The following is a 21,414-nucleotide window of genomic DNA, read 5'->3' on the forward strand; positions in this document are numbered from 1 at the left end:
TACACAGTATACTCTTTTGGGGGTAGATGTCCTATTCCCAAGGGGATTTTGGCTTTTTACATAGCCTCACCCCTGTATCCATCTGTGATAGTGGGGGTCCAAGGGAACCACTCAGGGTTACCATGAATCAGAGAACATTCAGCCCCTGGGTCCACCAGAGCCAGGACACATTGTATGTTCACTGGGGACCAATGGATAGCAATTTCAACATGTGGCCTTCAGTCTGACCCTGGTCCCTCAGGGCATATACCTTGACCTTCCCCTCAGTCAAACCGGGCTCAAGTGAGATTGATTCATTCTCCAGCAGGACGTCTTGCAAACACACAGGCCGGACTTGTGGCTGTGTCTCTGGCCTCTGCCTCTTTGGTCTTAATGGCTGGAACTGCTGCTCTGGTTTCAGCTGTTGCCATAGCTCCAGTAAGATCTTATTTGACTTCCCATCTAATTTCCTTCCATCTGTTCCTGCCTGTATTAAATCAACCCACATTTGGGTCCTTGTAACCTTCATGGGGTTCTTCTTGTGAGCAGTAGACCTAATGTCTTTCTGTGTTCTCATTGCTTCAGCCTCTCCTAAGTCTGCTACTGTACATGTCACCTCGCTTATGGGATGCCCTAAGTGAGGGGAAAGAATGGCCACGAGAGACCCAAAGAGGAATGTGGGAGCCATTTGAAGCACAATATTTCTCATCCCAGTAGTGAAAATCTCTTCATCCGGGCCATAATTCTCTGGACTATAGATGGCATTTCTTATGCCTAGCCCTTGTAACACCTATTGGAGCTTAGCATACATCCAGGAGACAATGATAGATCACCTGTTTGGGTCACACAGCACGAAGTGCAGCCATAAGCCAATCGAGGAAGGAGTGACTCACTGGGGTCTGATGTGCATTTTCTAATTGCTGCCTCAAGGTGGGCTGCACTGTCAGGGAAGCCAGCTTTCCCATCTATGATCCTGACAGAACAATTCCATCCACCCCTAAGTCCCACAGATGCAGGAGACCAGCTGATATTGACTCTGAGGGCTTCTGCCTAAATTGGCAGCCCAAATCCATCAACTCAGCCTGACTATAGGGGCAGAGCATAGAGTGCTCCACGACCTGGGGAGGGGGCTGTTCCTCTCCTTGGGAAACTTGTAGGTGCTGGGTCTTTATTTTCTTTAAAACCACTTGGTGTGTATTCAATACAGAAAGGATCAGAGCCTCCAGCACCACCCCTTCATCCCTCCCCAGCTCCTCCATTTCCCGAGCTGATGGCACCCTTCTCTCCCCTCCCCCAAGTGCCTCCTCTGCTACAATCTTTACCTTTTCTACTGTGCTTTGCAGCAATGGTACCTCAGTCTTCAGCAGCTCTCTTACCTTCAGCTCAATGCTTCGCAGCTGACGTTCTCTTGCCACCTCCACCTGTGCTTCCCTCAGGGGTTTGTCTTTCTATTTGCTGGCATTTTCCTCCTTCAGAGCACCTGGCAGCACTGCCATCTCATTCTGTAAGGAATTTTTTACCTCTTAAACAGCACCTTGCTGCCGGCATTCTCGTGCTTCCTCCTCTTGCATCAATGCCATTTCCTTTTCAGGGAATCCACAGAGGTTTGCAGCTCGCGTTCTCATGCTGCCATTTCTTGGGTCTCTTCTGTAGACCTTTTTAACACTGTAAGAAGCAGCCAACCCATGGTCCCTGCTGCCTCATGGCACTCTGTTTCTCAAAAGACCTACTTACTATACCAAGGGCCACCTCTACAGCCTTGGGTGTCACCTCCACTTGCCTCCAGTCCTGGGGTGGGGCCCAGTCCTCTAGGAGGCAACCTCCTCAGACCACATACGCACTGTGGGACAATCCACTGTCTCCCCATTCACAGGGGAAGCCCTCTGAAGCACCCCTCCCATAAGGGCAGCCTGTCTTTTTCCTTGGTCAACAATGAATCTGGCTGATTATGCCAGTTGTCTTGCCCATGGGTTTCAGCCCCAGGCAAGTTCCCTATGGATTCAAGGTGACCAAAGAAATTCACAGTGAAACATTCTTTGGGGTGAAAGGGTTTAGTACAAGGCTTGTTCTCCCAGCGGTAAGTTGGGCACTAGAATCTCTGCCTCTGCCCAGAGCACTGGGCCAAGCTCTCTATATAGCGCAACAATAGCTAATTGCCTAAAGGTGTGGAAGCGGCAGACTAGCAACAGGCCAGTTACATCATCAGGTGGTTTAAGTTCAGTGAGGATCCTGGCCATAGGACCCCCAACTTCCCCACACCATTTTATAACTTAAAATTTGTGCTGTTGAAAGTCTCTTCCTATTTTCCCAGGCCCCAAAACCATGGTAACTGGAATTACACCCTTTGGTTATATGGGATCAATTCTCTAATTTTTAATTTTTCTTGACATATATTTGACATATAAGATCATATAAATTTAAGGTATACATAGTGATTTGAGACATTTATATATGATAATATGATTGCTATTGTGATAGCAACTGTCACATCACATAATTAACAATTCTTTTTAGTGGCTGGAATAATTAAAATGTAGTCTCTTAGTGAGTTTGATGATAATATATTATTGTCTATAATCACAATATTGTGCATTAGATCTCTATGCAGGGGTTCAGTTCTGTTCCATTGATTTATGTGTTGTTTTTATGCCAGGACATGATGTTTTAGTTACTAAAGCTTTATAATACAGTGAAGCAGGCAGTCAGGTGCGTACAACTTTCCCATTCTCCCTTGGAATTGCTTTGGCTATTTGGGGTTCTTTTGTGGTCCCATACAAATTTTAGGGTTGTTTTTATCTATTTGTGAGATGAATGCCATTGGAAATTTGATGAGAATTACATTGAATCTATAGATAACTTTACATGGTATAGACATTTTAACAATATTAATTCATCTAATCCATTAACATGGAATGATTTTCTATTTATGTTTTCTTTGATTTCTTTAATCAATCTTGTAGATTTCATTTTGTAGATATTTTGTCTCCTTAGCTAAATTTATTCCTATATCTTTTATTATTGTTGGTGCTATTTGGGATGATAATATTTTTTTTCTCAGATGTTTCATTATGAGTGAAGTGTAACTGATCTGTATGTTGATTTTATATCCTGCAACTTAATTAAATTCATTGATTAGTTCCAGCAGTGTTTTGGCTGAGCCATTAGGATATTTTACATATAAAATCACATAAAATATAATAAAAAAAATTTTACTTCTTCCTTTGCCATTTGGATGCCTTTATTTCTTGTCTTGCCTAATTACTCTAGCAAAGACCTCCAGTACAATATGAATAAGACTGATGAGAGTACACATCCTTATCTTCTTCCTTATCTCAGCTGAAATACATTCAGTTTTTCAACATTCAGTATGTTAACTGTCAGTTTGTAATATACTGTCTTGATATGTTGAGGTGTGTTCCTTCTATACCCAATCACATTGAGTATCCATGAAAGGATGTTGGATTTTGTCAAATTATTTTTATGTATTGGGAAAATATGTGATCTTTAACTTTTGTTCTACTAATGTGATGTATTAAATTAATTAATTGGCATATGACAAAACATCTTTGCATCCCAGGGATATATCTGACTTGATCATGGTGTTTGATCTTTTAAATGTGTTTTTTAATTCATTTGTTGAGAAATTTTTCATCTTTATTCATCAGGGGTATTGGTCTATAGTTTCCTTTTTTTGCAGTTTCCTTATCTGGCATTGGTATCAGGATAAGCTGGACTTTTAGATTGGGTTTGGAGATGTTTCCTTCTCTTCAATTCTTTGAAAGAGTTTGGTAAGTCCTCTATGTTGGAAGGTTTTTGATTCATTGATCTGTTCAGCTTTTCTATTTCTGATTCAGTTTTGATAGGGTGTGTGTTTCTAGGAATTTTCTAGAATTGTCAAATTTGTCAGTGTATAATTTTTCATAGTAATCTCTTATGATCCCATCTCTTTCTCTAGTGTTTGTTGTAAAGACTCTTCTTTCATTTCTTATTTTACTTATCTGTCTTCTCTTTCTTTTCTTGGTTACTCTAGCTAAAGCTCTTCATTTTATTTATCTTTTTGAATGACCAGCTTTTAGTTTCATTTATTATTTCTGTTGTTTCTCTGGTCTCTATTTCATATATTTCTTCTTCAATGTTCATTATATCCTTCCTTCTGAACATTTTGGGATTAATTTTTCTTTTTCTAGTTCCTTGAGGTGTAAGTTATTTTTTAATATATAATATATCTAATTTTTAAATGTATATGTTTGTTGCTATAAAATTTCCTCTCAGAACTGCTTTGCAGTATCCCATAGCTTTTGGTATGTTATGTGTCCATTTTCATTTTTTTTGAGATCTTTTTTTTTTCTTTGAGAGGGCATCTCTCATATTTATTGATCAAATGGTTGTTAACAACAATAAAATTGAGTATGGGGGGTCAATGCTCAATGTACAATCATTAATCCATCTCAAGCCTAATTCTCATCAGTCTCCAATCTTCTGAAGCATAACGAACAAGTTCTTACATGGTGAACGAATTCTTACATAGTGAATAAATTCTTACATGGTGAACAGTACAAGGGCATTCATCACAGAAATTTTCAGTTTTGATCACGCATTATGACCCATAAACAATCAGGTCAAATATGAATATTCATTTGATTTTTGTACTTGATTTATATGTTGATCCCACATTTCTCCATTATTATTATTATTATTTTTATTTTTAATAAAATGCTGAAGTGGTAGGTAGATGCAAGATAAAGGTAGAAAACATAGTTTAGTGCTGTAAGAGGCCAAATGTAGATGACCAGATGATCAGGTGTGTGCCTATGGACTAAGTATTAATCCAGGCTAGACAAGGGCAGCAAGACATCCACGGATGCAGAAGATTTCTCTCAAAGCAGGGGGGGTGAGGTTCTGAGCCTCACCTCTGTTGATCCCCAAATTCTCACCTGATGGCCCCCATGCGACTGTGCCTGTCTTAGGTTGTTCCTCCCTTGAGGAATCTTACCCGTCTCTGGCTAACCAGCCATCTTTCGGGGCCATACAGGGAAATGTAAAGTTGGTAAGTGAGAGAGAAGCCATATTGTTTGAAAAGGTTAGCTTTTTACTTCTTTGCAGATTTATGCCCTGTGGCTTCAATGCCCAGCACTTGTCTCGAGGTATCTTTACCACCTGGAGGAATTATGATACTCGGTAAATTCGATATGAGGCATGAATTCTATTTAAGGGTTGTAATTAGGAAGGAAGAAGAAAAGCTATAGATGTAGCATATGGAAGGAAACATGGGAGGATTGATTATTTCTTTGACATATCTTCTTGTAGAGTACCTTAAGTATGTATAGGTTTTAAACTACTAACTAATTTGCACACACATATTAACATAATAGGAATACGGTGACATAAACAAAGCAAATCTATAATTACCATCCATCTCCAGTGAAGCAAAAATAACCATTTAGACACCCTAGGCATTTGTGAAAATTTGTCTATGATATGATGGATATTGTCCTACTGTACTTGAACAGTCTGAGAAAAATCAGACAAATTAAAGCAGCCCATTTCTGGGATCTGTTCACATCCCATATGTTCTTTTAACCGTAGATAGTCTATAGTCATGAGATTTTGGAGTGCTACAACTTGCACCCCTCCCAACTCCTGGTTGAGTTCCAACAGTACAGATCCGGTCAAATTCGTTGTCTCACTGTATGCACATGCCAGCCTAGACATCTCCCTCCTCATTCCTATGGCAAGTCCAGGAGACGGTGGGCTGGATGCAGCCACAACCGCAGCATCGTCCGGTCCCTGTGGAGGCTTTTTGATGATCATCCCCCTGGCACAAGTCCTCCAGAGAGTGCTGATGCCAGAAGCTCCTCCTCATATCGTATCTTAGTTCATTTTCTGGGTATCCAAGCTAGGCCTTGAACTTCTGCATAGAAACAAACAGACCCTTTGCCCACACGTTGACATGCCCTCTATACCACTGTGCAGAACTCATTGGAGGTCAGCACACCGTAACTGCTTTTTTTTTTTTTATTAAGAGAAAGGAATATTATCAGAAAAGAGTACATCCATAGCTGATCACCTGACACCCTTTAAGTGATCAACATTAAGGATATTTAAAGCATGCATTGATCTTTGATTTACCAATAGTTTTATCCTATCAAGGAGTAATCCCCCTTTTCTTTCTTTCTTTTCTTTCTTTCTTTCTTTCTTTCTTTCTTTCTTTCTTTCTTTCTTTCTTTCTTTCTTTCTTTCTTTCTTTCTTTCTTTCTTTCTTTCTTTCTTTCTTTCTTTTTTTTTAATTTTTAATCTACACTTACATGAAGAATACTATGTTTACTATGCTCTCCCCTATGTCAGGTCCCCCCAACAATCCCATTACGGTTACTGTCCATCAGCTTAGCAAAAGGTTGTAGAGTCACTACTTGTCCTCTCTGTGTTGTGCAGCCCACCCTCCCCTTTCTCCCTCCCCCCATGCATGCTAATCTTAATACCCACATTCTTCTTCCCCCCCCTATCCCTCCCTGCCCACCCATTCTCCCCAGTTCCTTTCCTTTGGTACCTGTTAGTCCAATTTTGGGTTCTGTAATTCCGCTGCTGTTTTGTTCCTTCAGTTTTTCCTTTGTTCCTATACTCCTCAGATGAGTGAAATCATTTGGTATTTCTCTTTCTCCGCTTGCCTTATTTCACTGAGCATAATACTCTCCAGCTCCATCCATGTTGCTGCAAATGGTTGGATTTTTCCACTTCTTATGGCTGAGTAGTATTCCATTGTGTATATGTACCACATCTTCTTTATCCATTCATCTACCGATGGACATTTAGGTTGCTTCCAATTCTTGGCTATTGTAAATAGTGCTGCGATAAACATAGGGGTGCATCTGTCTTTCTCAAACTTGATTGCTGCGTTCTTAGGGTAAATTCCTAGGAGTGGAATTCCTGGGTCAAATGGTAGGTCTGTTTTGAGCATTTTGATGAACCTCCGTACTGCTTTCCACAATGGTTGAACTAATTTACATTCCCACCAGCAGTGTAGGAGGGTTCCCCTTTCTCCACAGCCTCGCCAACATTTGTTGTTGTTTGTCTTTTGGATGGCAGCTATCCTTACTGGTGTGAGGTGATACCTCATTGTAGTTTTAATTTGCATTTCTCTGATAATTAGCGATGTGGAACATCTTTTCATGTGTCTGTTGGCCATCTGTATTTCTTTTTTAGGGAACTGTCTGTTCAGTTCCTCTGCCCATTTTTTAATTGGGTTATTTGTTTTTTGTTTGTTGAGGCGTGTGAGCTCTTTATATATTCTGGAAGTCAAGCCTTTATCAGATCTGTTATTTTCAAATATATTCTCCCATACTGTAGGGTTCCTTTTTGTTCTATTGATGGTGTCTTTCGCTGTACAGAAGCTTTTCAGCTTAATGTAGTCCCACTTGCTCATTTTTGCTGTTGTTTTCCTTGCCCAGGGAGATATGTTCAAGAAGAGGTCACTCATGTTTATGTCTAAGAGGTTTTTGCCTATGTTTTTTTCCAAGAGTTTAATGGTTTAATGACTTACATTCAGGTCTTTGATCCATTTTGAGTTTACCTTTGTATATGGGATTAGACAATGGTCCAGTTTCATTCTCCTACATGTAGCTGTCCAGTTTTGCCAGCACCATCTGTTGAAGAGACCATCATTTTGCCATTGTATGTCCATGGCTCCTTTATCAAATATTAATTGACCATATATGTTTGGGTTAATTTATGGAGTCTCTAATCTGTTCCACTGGTCTGTGGCTCTGTTCTTGTGCCAGTACCAAATTGTCTTGATTACTATGGCTTTGTAGTAGAGCTTGAAGTTGGGGAGTGAGATCCCCCCTACTTTATTCTTCTTTTTCAGGATTGCTTTGGCTATTCGGGGTCTTTGGTGTTTCCATATGAATTTTTGAATTATTTGTTCCAATTCATTAAAGAATGTTGCTGGTAATTTGAGAGGGATTGCATCAAATCTGTATATTGCTTTGGGCAGGATGGCCATTTTGACGATACTAATTCTTCCTAGCCATGAGCATGGGATGAGTTTCCATTTATTAGTGTCCCCTTTAATTTCTCTTAAGAGTGACTTGTAGTTTTCAGAGTATAAGTCTTTCACTTCTTTGGGTAGGTTTATTCCTAGGTATTTTATTCTTTTTGATGCAATGGTGAATGGAATTGTTTTCCTGATTTCTCTTTCTATTGATTCATTGTTAGTGTATAGGAAAGCTACAGATTTCTGTGTGTTAATTTTGTATCCTGCAACTTTGCTGTATTCCGATATCAGTTCTAGTAGTTTTGGAGTGGAGTCTTTAGGGTTTTTTATGTACAGTATCATATCATCTGCAAATAGTGACAGTTTAACTTCTTCTTTACCAATCTGGATTCCTTGTATTTCTTTGTTTTGTGTGATTGCCGTGGCTAGGACCTCCAGTACTATGTTAAATAACAGTGGGGAGAGTGGACATCCCTGTCTGGTTCCCGATCTCAGAGGAAATGCTTTCAGCTTCTCGCTGTTCAGTATTATGCTGGCTGTGGGTTTATCATATATGGCCTTTATTATGTTGAGGTACTTGCCCTCTATTCCCATTTTGCTGAGAGTTTTTATCATGAATGGATGTTGAATTTTGTCAAATGCTTTTTCAGCATCTATGGAGATGATCATGTGGTTTTTGTCTTTCTTTTTGTTGATGTGGTGGATGATGTTGATGGATTTTCGAATGTTGTACCATCCTTGCATCCCTGGGATGAACCCCACTTGGTCATGGTGTATGATCCTTTTGATATACTGTTGAATTCTGTTTGCTAATATTTTATTGAGTATTTTTGCATCTACATTCATCAGGGATATTGGTCTGTAATTTTCTTTTTTGGTGGGGTCTTTTCCTGGTTTTGGTATTAGGGTGATGTTGGCTTCATAGAATGAGTTTGGGAGTATTCCCTCTTCTATTTTGTGGAACACTTTAAGGAGAATGGGTATTATGTCTTCTCTGTGTGTCTGATAAAATTCCGAGGTAAATCCATCCGACCCTGGGGTTTTGTTCTTGGGTAGTTTTTTGATTACTGTTTCAATTTCTTTGCTCGTAATTGGTTTGTTTAACTTTTGTGTTTCTTCCTTGGTCAGTCTTGGGAGGTTGTATTTTTCTAGGAAGTTGTCCAATTCTTCTAGGTTTTCCAGCTTGTTGGCATATAGGTTTTCATAGTAGTCTTTAATAATTCTTTGTATTTCTGTGGAGTCTGTCGTGATTTTTCCATTCTCATTTCTGATTATGTTGATTTGTGTTGATTCTCTTTTTCTCTTAATAAGTTGGGCTAGAGGCTTATCTATTTTGTTCATTTTCTCGAAGAACCAGCTCTTGGTTTCATTGATTTTTGCTATTGTTTTATTCTTCTCAATTTTGTTTATTTCTTCTCTGATGTTCATTATATCCCTCCTTCTGCTGACTTTAGTCCTCATATTTTCTTCTTTTTCCAGTTTTGATAATTGTGATGTTAGACTATTCATTTGGGATTGTTTTTCCTTCTTCAAGTGTGCCTGGATTGCTATATACTTTCCTCTCAAGCCTGCTTTCGCTGTGACCCACAGAAGTTGGGGCTTGGTGTTGTTGTTGTCATTTGTTTCTATATATTCCTTGATCTCTATTTTGATTTGTTCAATGATCCATTGATTATTTAGTAGCATGTTGTTAAGCCTCCATGTGTTTGTGAGCCTTTTTGTTTTCTTTGTAGAAGTTATTTCTACTTTTATACCTTTGTGGTCTGAAAAATTGGTTGGTAGAATTTCAATATTTTGGAATTTACTGAGGCTCTTTTTGTGAGCTAGTATGTGGTCTATTCTGGAGAATGTTCCATGTGCACTTGAGAAGAATGTATATCCTGTTGCTTTTGGATGTAGAGTTCTATAGATGTCTATTAGGTCCATCTGTTCTAGTGTGTTGTTCAGTGCCTGTGTGTCCTTACTTATTTTCTGACCGGTGGATCTATCCTTTGGGGTGAGTGGTGTGTTGAAGTCTCCTACAATGAATGCATTGCAGTCTATTTCCCTCTTTAGTTCTGTTAGTATTTGCTTCACATATGCTTGTGCTCCTGTATTGGGTGCATATATATTTAGAATGGTTATATCCTCTTGTTGGACTGAGCCCTTTATCATTATGTAGTATCCTTCTTTATCTCTTGTTACTTTCTGTGTTTTGAAGTCTATTTTGTCTGATATTAGTACTGCAACCCCTGCTTTCTTCTCACTGTTGTTTGCCTGAAATATGTTTTTCCATCCCTTGACTTTTAGTCTATGCTTATCTTCGGGTTTAAGGTGAGTTTCTTGTAAGCAGCATATAGATGGGTCTTGCTTTTTTATCCATTCTATTACTCTATGTCTTTTGATTGGTGCATTAAATCCATTTACATTTAGGGTGACTATTGAGAGATATGTACTTATTGCCATTGCAGGCTTTAGATTTGTGGGTACTAAACGTTCAAGGTTCGCTTCTTTAGTATCTTACTGCCTAACTTAGCTCGCTTATTGAGCTGTTATATACACTGTCTGGAGGTTCTTTTCTTCTCTCCCTTCTTATTCCTCCTCCTCCCTTCTTCATATGTTGGGTGTTTTGTTCTGTGTTCTTTTTAGGGGTGCTCCCATCTAGAGCAGTCCCTGTAGGATGCCCTGTAGAGGTGGTTTGTGGGAAGCAAATTCCCTCAGCTTTTGCTTGTCTGGGAATTGTTTAATCCTGCCATCATATTTAAATGATAGTCGTGCTGGATACAGTATCCTTGGTTCAAGGCCCTTCTGTTTCATTGCATTAAGTATATCATGCCATTCTCTTCTGGCCTGTAGGGTTTCTGTCGAGAAGTCTGATGTTAGCCTGATAGGTTTTCCTTTATAGGTGACCTTTTTCTCTCTAGCTGCCTTTAAAACTCTTTCCTTGTCCTTCATCCTTGCCATTTTAATTACTATGTGTCTTAGTGTTGTCCTCCTTGGATCCTTTCTGTTGGGGGTTCTGTGTAATTCCATGGTCTGTTCGATTATTTCCTCCCCCAGTTTGGGGAAGTTTTCAGCAATTATTTCTTTAAAGAGACTTTCTATCCCTTTTCCTCTTTCTTCTTCTTCTGGTATCCCTATAATACGAATTTTATTCCTTTTGGCTTGGTCACATAGTTCTCTTAGTGTTGTTTCATTCCTGGAGATCCTTTTATCTCTCTCTATGTCAGCTTCTATACGTTCCTGTTCTCTGACTTCTATTCCTTCCATGACCTCTTGCATCTTATCCATTCTGCTTATAAATCCTTCCAGGGATTGTTTCACTTCTGTGATCTCCTTCCTGACATCTGTGATCTCCTTCCGGACTTCATCCCACTGCTCTTGCATTTTTCTCTGCATCTCATCCCATTGCTCTTGCATTTTTCTCTGCATCTCTGTCAGCATGTTCATGATTTTTATTTTGAATTCTTTTTCAGGAGGACTGGTTAGGTCTGTCTCCTTCTCAGGTGTTGTCTCTGTAATCTTTGTCTGCCTGTAGTTTTGCCTTTTCATGGTGATTGAGATAGTTTGCAGAGCTGGTACAAGTGACAGCTGGGAGAGCTTTCCTTCTTGTTGGTTTGTGGCCTTCCTCTCCTGGGAGAATAGCGACCTCTAGTGGCTTGTGCTGGGCAGCTGTGTGCAGACAGGGCTTCTGCTTCCTGCCCAGTTGCTATGGGGTTCATCTCCACTGTTGCTGTGGGCGTGGCCTGGCTGGGGCTGCTCCTCCAAAATGGTGGAGCCCCGGTGAAGGGGGAGCGGCCGGGAGGTAATTTATCTCCGTAAGGGCCTCTGTGCTTCCTGCTGCCCAGGGGGTTAGAGTACCCAGAGATCCCCAGATTCCCTTCCTCTGGTCTAAGTGACCTGTCCTGCCCCATTAAGTCTTCCAAAAAGCACTCTCCAAACCAAAACAACAACAGAAACAATGAGAGAGGGAACAAAAAAAAAAAAAGGAAAAAACACGCGATTTTTTTTTTTTTTTCCTCAGGCACCAGTCCCTGGCACCCGATCACTGGTCCTGCTGCCCTGCCTCCCTAGCACCGGGGTCCCTGTCCCTTTAAGGCTTCCAAAAAGAACTCGCCAAAAAGAGGGAAAAAAAGGGGAAAAACGCGCGATTTCCTCCGTCCTCAGGTGCCGGTCTCAGGCACCTGCCCACTGGTCCTGCAGGGAAAGACACGGCATATTCTTTGTCGTCAGGCGCCGGTCCCAGGCACCTGCTCACCAGTCCTGCCGCCCTGCCTCCCTAGCACCGGGGTCCCTGTCCCTTTAAGGCTTCCAAAAAGTGCTCGCCAAAAAGGAGGGAAAAAAAGGGGAAAAACGCGCGATTTCCTCCGTCCTCAGGTGCCGGTCTCAGGAACCCTCCCACCCGTCCCGCAGGGAAAATTGCTGGATATTCTCTGTCCTCAGGCACCGTTCCCAGGCACCCGCTCACCAGTCCCGCCACCCTGCCTCCCTAGCACCAGGGTCCCTCTCCCTTCAAGGCTTCCAAAAAGCACCTACCCACCGGTCCCGCAGGGAAAAACGCGCGATATTCTTTGTCCTCAGGCACCGGTCCCAGGCACCCGCTCACCAGTCCCGCCGCCCTGCCTCCCTAGCACCGGGGTCCCTGTCCCTTTAAGGCTTCCTAAAGCACTCGCCAAAAAGAGAAAAAAAAAGGGGAAAAACGCACAATTCCTTCCTTCCTCAGGTGCCGGTGTCAGGCACCCGCCCACCGGTCCCGCAGGGAAAGACGCGGGATATTCTTTGTCCTCAGGTGCCGGTCCCAGGCATCCGCTCACCAGTCCCGCCACCCTGCCTCCCTAGCACTGGGGTCCCTGTCCCTTTAAGGCTTCCAAAAAGTGCTCGCCAAAAAGAGGGAAAAAAAGGGGAAAAACGCGTGATTTCCTCCGTCCTCAGGTGCCGGTCTCAGGCATCCTCCCACCGGTCCCGCAGGGAAAAACGCTGGATATTCTTTTTCCTCAGGCACCGGTCCCAGGCACCCACTCACCAGTCCCGCTGCCCTGCCTCCCTAGCACCGGGGTCCCTGTCCCTTTAAGGCTTCCAAAAAGCACTCGCCAAAAAGAGAAAAAAAAAGGGGAAAAACGCGCGATTTCCTCCGTCCTCAGGTGCCGGTCCCAGGCACCCGCTCACCGGTCCCGCCACCCTGCCTCCCTAGCAACGGGGGCCGTGTCTCTTTAAGGCTTCCAAAAAGCACTTGCCAAAAAAAAAAAAAAAAACCGCTGCAGTTTCTTTCCACCCGCTGGGAGCCAGGGGGAGGGGCTCTCGGGTCCTGCCTGGCCGGGGCTTGTATCTTACCCCCTTCGCAAGGCGCTGGGTTCTTGCAGGTGTGGATGTGGTCTGGATGTCGTCCTGTGTCCTGTGGTCTCTATTTTTGGAAGATTTTTCTTTGTTATATTTTCATAGCTCTATGTGTTTTTGGGAGGAGATTTCCACTGCTCTACTCACGCCGCCATCCTGGCTCCGCCTCGAGATTTTTAAATATCCATTTAAACATCTTCTTTGACCCATTTTTTCCAGAAGTCCATTGTGTAGTTTCAGTACATTTGTAAAATTTCCAGCTTTCATCTTGTTGATATCTCGTTTCATACCATTATCATTAGAGAAGGTAGTGTAATTTCAATCTTCTTAAAATTTCAAAGACTTGTTTTGTTCTAAGACCTCCTATTATCTATTTTGAGGAACAGTCCATCTGGTATAAAATGTGTTTCAGTTCCAGTCTTTCCTTTTTGATGTTCTATCTGGATGATCTATCCATTGCTGAACAAGGGGTTTTGAAGTCTACCATGATATTGTTGTCTATTTTCCCTAAAGATATGTTAATATTTGTTTAATGTATTTAGGTAGTCCAATGTTGGGTTCATATATAATTATTATTGTTATATATTCTTGATGGATTAACCATATTATATTAATTTCTTTGTCTCTTTTTTAATGTCTATTTTTCTGATAAAAGTGTGGTTATCCCCACTGTCTTTTGGCTTCCACTTCCATGAAATAGCTTATTACCTCACTTTAAGCCTATGTGTGTCTTTGAAGATGAAATTAGTCATTTGTAGGTAACATGTAGTTTGGTCTTATTCTCTTATCCATTTATCCTTTCTATGCCTTATGATTGTGAATTCAATCTATTTACATTTAATGTGATTGTTTGCATGTAAGAACTTATTACTGAAATCTTAATGCTTGCTTATAGTTATTTTGTATTTCCATTGTTTCTGTCTCCCTGTTTCTGCTGCCTTTATGATTGGTGGAATTCCATGGTGGTATGCCCTGTTAACTTTTTTTCCCCCTCATTTTTCTTGAATCTACTATAGGCTTTTGCTTTATGATTACCATGAGGCTTACATGAAACATATTGATAAAACAGTCCATTTTATGTTGATAGCAACTTATCTACATTCACCTATAAAGTTCTACCCTTTCACTTGTCCCTTTTATATTTTTAATGTCACAATTTACCTTTTGCTGTGTATTCTTTGGTAGTTATAGTTATTTTAATACTCTTTTCCTTTAACATATAGTAGTTAATACATTACCACAGAACTGAATTTTCTAAATCTGTTCTACTGTAGAGTAGTTAATATATTATCTTATCACAGAACTGAATTCCCTAAATCTGATTCTACATTTTTCACCTATATAAATATAAATGTACATTTATACATTATCATGCCACCACTTAGAATTATTCATTTCAGTTTTAGGAAACCTGATTAGCATAGTGGGGATGAATTCCTCAGCTTTTGCTTGTCTAAGAAGGTATTTATCCTTACATCCAAAAGATAGTTTCCCAGAGAGAGTATTTTTGACTGAAAATCTTTTATGTTCTGGCAATTTGACTATGTCATTCCCTTCTATCCTGGCCTGTACATTTACTTCTGAGAAATCTGCTGAGGGGAATGAAAGATCAGGAAATAGGCAGGTAAGAATATAAAGGACACGGAAGTGAAGCAGTTGTTGACTGTTCAGGACTTCAGTATGATATCTGCATGTAAGGCTCTGGAAGAGCTTTACCTGAGAACCCCTGCTGGGCCCTCAGGAACTCCCGGTGCAGCGAGCGCTCACCCCAAACTCCCCCACTCTGTGACAGGCTCCTGAGTGTGGTGGCAAGAGTGAGCTCCAGGAATTAGGGTGCTGTCAGTATAAGCAAAGAGATCAGGGTCTGTGGGTGAGGGAGGAGACACAAAGTTCAGCATAGCACTGTGTTCTGGAAAAACGAGGTTTCCAGTAACCAGTGTAGTGAGTTTTGAGATTTAGCTGATAAAGAATTCAAAATGACTGTTTTCAGGATCCTGAAAGAACTACAAGACAATTTAAAAATTTCAGGAAATCAATACAAGAACAAAATGAGAAATTTAACAAAGAAATAGAAATTATAGAAAAGAAGTACTGGGGCTGAAGAAATCAATGAATGAAATGAAAACTGTAGTAGCATCTACATTAGAAGAGATCAAATGAGAAACAGAGTAAGTGAGCTAAAAAATAAGAACCTTGAAATAACCCACACAGAGGAAGACAAAGTAATATGATTTAAACCGGTAAAGAAAGCTTATGTGATCTATAGGATTCCATGTGGATACACATATTAGAATAATTTGTATATTTGGGGTTTCAGAAACTGAAGGGAGAAGGGAGCAGAATATTTACTAAAGAAATAATAGCTGATAACTTCCTAAATCTGGAAAGAGTTGGATGTCCATTTTCACAAAGCTTATACATCATGCAATTATCTTATGGTAAAATACCTTCTCCAAGATAAATTCTAATGAAACTACCAATAATCAAAGATAAAGACAGAATCCTAAAAAAATATGGGCAAAGCTGCTACAAAATAACCTCCCCAGTAGACTATAAGTGGATTTCTCATGAGAAACCCTACACGCTAGGAAACTTGAAGGCACATTCAAATGGTTAAAAGAAAAAAAATTGTCCATCAAAAAACTGTCAGGCAATTTCCTAGAAGTATAATTATTGGCTCATCTGGTATTTCTATTTTTGGTTTTCTGAGGAATCTCCATATTGTCTTCCATAGTGTCTGTACCAGTTTACATCCCACCAACAATGTAGGCGGGCTCCTTTTCTCAACAAACTCACCAACACTTGTTCCTTCTCTTTTGGATTGTGGCCGTTCTCGGTGTGAAGTGATACCTCATTGTGGTTTTGATTTGCATTTCCCTCACAGTTAGTGATGTGGAGCATCTTTTTATGTGCCTGTTGGCCAGCTGCATGTCTTTTGTAGAAAATATCTAATCAGGTCCTCTGCCCATTTTTCAATTTGGTGATTTGTTTCTTTGGTGTTGAGGCATATATGTTGTTTATATATTTTGGATGTTAACCCCTTATCAGATAAATCATTTATGAATGTATTCTTCCACATTGTAGATTGCATTTTTGTTCTGCTGATGGTGGCCTTTGCTGTACAGAAACTTTTTTGTTTGTTGCAGTTCCACTTATTCACTGTTCGATTTTGCTTTTGTTTCTCTTGCCTGGGGAGACATATCCAAAAAAAAATTTGCTCATACTTATGTTAAAGAGATTGTTGCCTATGGTATCTTCTAAGAGTTTTATGTTTTCATGTCTTGTGTTTCAATAAAAACTCTCAACAAATGGAATATAGAGGAAACATACTTCAAAATAATAAAGGCCATATACAACAAACACACAGCTAACATCATACTCAATGGTGAAAAGATAAAAGCTTTTCCTCCAAGATCAGGAACAAAACAACGATATCTACTGTCACTACTCTTATTCAACATAGTATTGGAGGTCCTAGCCACAACATTGAGACAAGATAAAGAGAAAAAAGGCACCCAACTTGGTAAGGAAGAAGTAAAACTCACTATTTGCAAATGACATAATGCTATATATATAAAACTCTAAAAATTATGCCTAAAAACTGATAGAACCAATAACTAAATTCAGTAAGTTGCAGGATACAAAGTTGATACACAGAAATCTGTTGTGTTCCTATATAACAAACTAGCAGAAAAAGAAATCAGGGAAAAAATTCCATTTACAATTGCATCAAAAAGAATAAAATACCTAAAAATAAAACTAACCAAGAACATTGAAGACCTGTTCTCTGAAAACTATAAGACACTGCTGAAGGAAATTGAAGAAGACACAAATAAATGGAAACATATCCCTTGCTCATGGATATCAAGAAGTAATGTAGTCAAAATGGCCATCCGGGCCAAAGAAATTTACAGATTTAATGCAATCCTATCAAAGTACTAATGGCATTTTTCAATGAACTAGAGAAAAGAATTCTAAAATTCATATTGAACAGCAAAAGACCATCACTAGCCAAAGCAATCTTTAGAAATAAATACAAATCTGGGGGTATTACACTTGCTGACTTCAAGCTATACTATAATGCTACAGTAATTAAAGTAGTATAGAACTAACACAAGAACAGACCCATAGATCAATGGAATGGAATAGAGAGCCCAGAAGTAACCCCACATATATATAGTCAATTAACATGACAAAGGAGCCATGAATATACAATGGGGAACAGTCTCTTCAATAACTGCTGCTGGGAAATCTGGACAGCTACATGCAAGAGAATGATACTGGATTACTGTCGAACTCTATAAAGAAAAGTAAACTCAGAATAGATTGAAGACCTAAATGTAAGACATGAAACCATAAAACTCTTACATGAAAACATAGGCAAATATCTCTTGAACATAAGCATGAGCAATTTTTCCTGGACACATCTCCTTGAGCAAGGAAAACAACATAAAAAATGAACAAGTGGGGCTACATCAAACAAAAAACTTCTATACAGCAAAGGGCACCACTATCAATGAAACAAAAAGACCAACAGTATCAGACAATATATTTTTAAAGTTTTATTTGATAAGGTTAATATCCAAAATATATAAAGAACTCATATGCCTCAACCCCAAATAACCCAATTAAAAGATGGCAGAGGATTTGAATAGACATTTTTCTAAAGAAGAACTGCAGGTGGCAAGTAGTCACATGAAAAGATGCTCCACATTGCTAATCATCAGGGAAATGAAAATTAAAACCACAATGAGATATCACCTCACACAAGTCAGAATGGCCACCATCCCAAAGACAAGAAATAACATGTTGGTAAGGATGGAAATTATATATGTATCCCTATGTTTATTGCCACATTATCTACAATAGCCAAAGTATTGAAGCAACTGAAGTGTCCATCAAGAGATGAATCCATAAAGAAGTGGTACATATACACATGGGATATTATTCATCCACAAAGAAGAAAGAAATGCTGCCATTTGTGACAACATGCATGGACCTAGAGGGTACTATGGTATATGAAATAAGTCAGGAGGAGAAAGACAAATCTCATGGTTTCATTTATATGTGGAATGGAACCTAAAAACAAAACAAAATAACAAGATAGCAGTATACTCATAGACACTGAGAAATGACTGGTGGTTACTACGGGGGAAGTTTTGTGTGTATGTGGGTGAGTGAGGGTGATAATGTGGCACAAATATTTAAGTCATAATAAAAGTTGGTCATTGAAATAATATGTGCAACATGGAGAATATGGTCAGTGGTACTCTAACATCTTTCTATGTTGATAGATAGTAAGTTCACTATTTCAGGTGGGGATTTAGTAATGTATAACTGTTGAATCACTGCATCCTATACTTGAAAACAATGTAATACTGTATATACTTCAATACTAAAAATACACTTATAAAAACAAACAAGCGGCATCTCTGGGCAAGGAGCCAAGATGGCGGTGTGAGTAGTTCAGCAGAAATCTCCTCCCAAAACCATATATATTTTTGAAAATACAACAAATACAACTATTCCTAAAAGAGACACCAGTAGATACAGTACAACAGCCAGGCTACATCTACATCTACGAGAACTCAGCATCACATGAAGGGGGTAAGATACAAGCCACGGCCCAGTGGGACCTGAATGCCCCCGCTACCCCAGACCCTGGTGGGAAGAAAGGAGTCAGAGCAAGAAGGGAGTGAAAGCCCAGGACTGCTAAACAACCAGCTCTAGAAATCCACACCTGGAGCATAGACACATGGTGCATGGGGTGCCGGATATTAGAGAAATGGAAAAGTAAAACCTGAGGGCAGGTCCCCGCAACCGGCGCCCCTGAGACAAAAGAAAAGCGAGTGCTTTTTGCAAGTCTTAGAGGGACAGGGACCCCACCGCTGGACGAAGTCATCCTGACACACGCACCCCAGCATTTGGGAATCCGGGGAGCTCTAGGCAACCAAAACCCCTGGGCGCCAGCGCAGCTCTGAAGCCCCTCACAGTGATAAGCAGCCTGCCAGTCCATCCCCCAACCAGTGCAGACACCAACACACTGGCCCAGTAGTGGGAGAGCAGCAGCGTGCATCAGGGGAGGCAACGCATAGGGGCCCAGGAGCGGCCCATGTGAGCCCACAGCAGCAGCGACCAAGCGGCCCAGGAGCGGCCTGCACGTGCTGGTGGCAGCGGCAGTGGAGGGGCCCGGGAGAGGCCCGCGGGAGCCAGCGGCAGTGGCGGAGGAGCAGCCCAGGAGCAGCCCTGCCCCCAGCAGCCGCTCAGCCCAGTGCACAGCCATCCGGGCCGGAGCCAAAGGCGGCTGTGGGCACACAGCTGCCCAGAAGGGGCCCCGCTTTCATGAGAAAGCACACCTGGTGTGCTTGCCACTCTCTGCAGGGCTCTGCACTACACTGAGGGAGACCCCACCTGCATCAGTTTAGGGGATTAACCCAGAAGCTGCTCCACGAGTGCGGGCAACTGACACAGGCAGCGGAGAAGGGCAAGGCGACCACCAGGCAGGAAAGGACTTTGTTCTCCCAGCTGACACATGCGCTACCAGCCTACAGCTACTGCTATCACCATGAAAAGGTGGACAAAGATCACACGATCATCTCCATAGATGCTGAAGAAGCATTTGACAAAATTCAACATCCATTCATGATAAAAACTCTCAACACAATGGGAATGGAGGGCAAGTATCTCAACATAATAAAGGCCATATCACCCTAATACCAAAACCAGGCAAAGACCCCACCAAAAAGAAAATTGCTGACCAATATCCCTGATGAACGTAGATGCAAAAATACTCAACAAAATATTAGCAAACCGAGTTCAAAAATAAGTCAAAAGATCATACACCATGACCAAGTGGGATGCATCCCAGGGATGCAAGGATGGGACAGCATTCGAAAATCCATCATCATGTACCACATAAACAAAAAGAAGGACAAAGACCACATGATGATCTCCATAGATGCTGAAAAAGCATTCAACAAAATTCAACAACCATTCATGATAAAAACTCTCAACACAATTTGTAGAGAGGGCAAGTACCTCAACATAATAAAGGCCATATATGATAAACCCACAGCCAACATCATACTGAACAGCGAGAAGCTGAAAGCTTTTCCTCTGAGATTGGGAATAAGACAGGGATGCCCATCCTCCCCACTGTTATTCAACATAGTACTGGAGGTCCTAGGCATGGCAATTAGACAAAACAAAGAAATATAAGGCAACTAGATTGGTAAAGTAGAAGTTAAACTGACACTATTTGCAGATGAAGTGGTATTGTACATAAAAATCCTTAAAGACTCCACTCCAAAACTACTAGAACTAATATCGGAATTCAGCAAAGTTGCAGGATACAAAATTAACACACAGAAATCTGTGACTTTCCTATACACTAACAATGAACTAGTAGAAAGAGAAATCAGGGAAACAATTCCATTCACAATTGCATCTAAAAGAATAAAATACCTAAGAATAAACCTAACCAAGGAAGTGAACGACCAATACTCTGAAAATTATAAGACGCTCTTAAGAGAAATTAAAGAGGACACTAACAAATGGAAACTCATCCCATGCTTTTGGCTAGGAAGAATTAATATCATCAAAATGTCCATCCTGCTCAAAGCAATATACAGATTCGATGGAATCCCTATCAAATTACCAACAGCATTCTTCAATGAACTGTAACAAATAGTTAAAAAATTCTTATGAAAGAAGAGGGAAAATCCTACCATTTGCAGCAACAGAGATGGAGCTGGAGAGTATTATGCTCAGTGAAATAAGCCAAGTGGAGAAAGAGAAATACCAAATGATTTCACTCATGTGAGGAGTATAAGAACAAAGGAAAAACTGAAGGAACAAAACAGCAGAGGAATTATAGAACCCAAAAATGGACTAACAGGTACGAAAGGGAAAGGAACTGGGGAGGATGGGTGGGCAGGAGGGATAAGGGGGGGTAGAAGAAAGTGGGTATTAAGATTAGCATGCTTGGGGGGAGGGAGAAAGGAGAGGGAGAGCTGTACAACACAGAGAGGACAAGGAGTGATTCTACAACATTTTGCTATGCTGACGGACAATGACTGTAATGTAGTTTTTATGGGGGACCTGGTATAGGGGAGAGCATAGTAAACATAGTA

This window comes from Manis javanica, chromosome 14 (genome assembly GCF_040802235.1).
Source record: "Manis javanica isolate MJ-LG chromosome 14, MJ_LKY, whole genome shotgun sequence".
Lineage (NCBI taxonomy): Eukaryota > Metazoa > Chordata > Mammalia > Pholidota > Manidae > Manis > Manis javanica.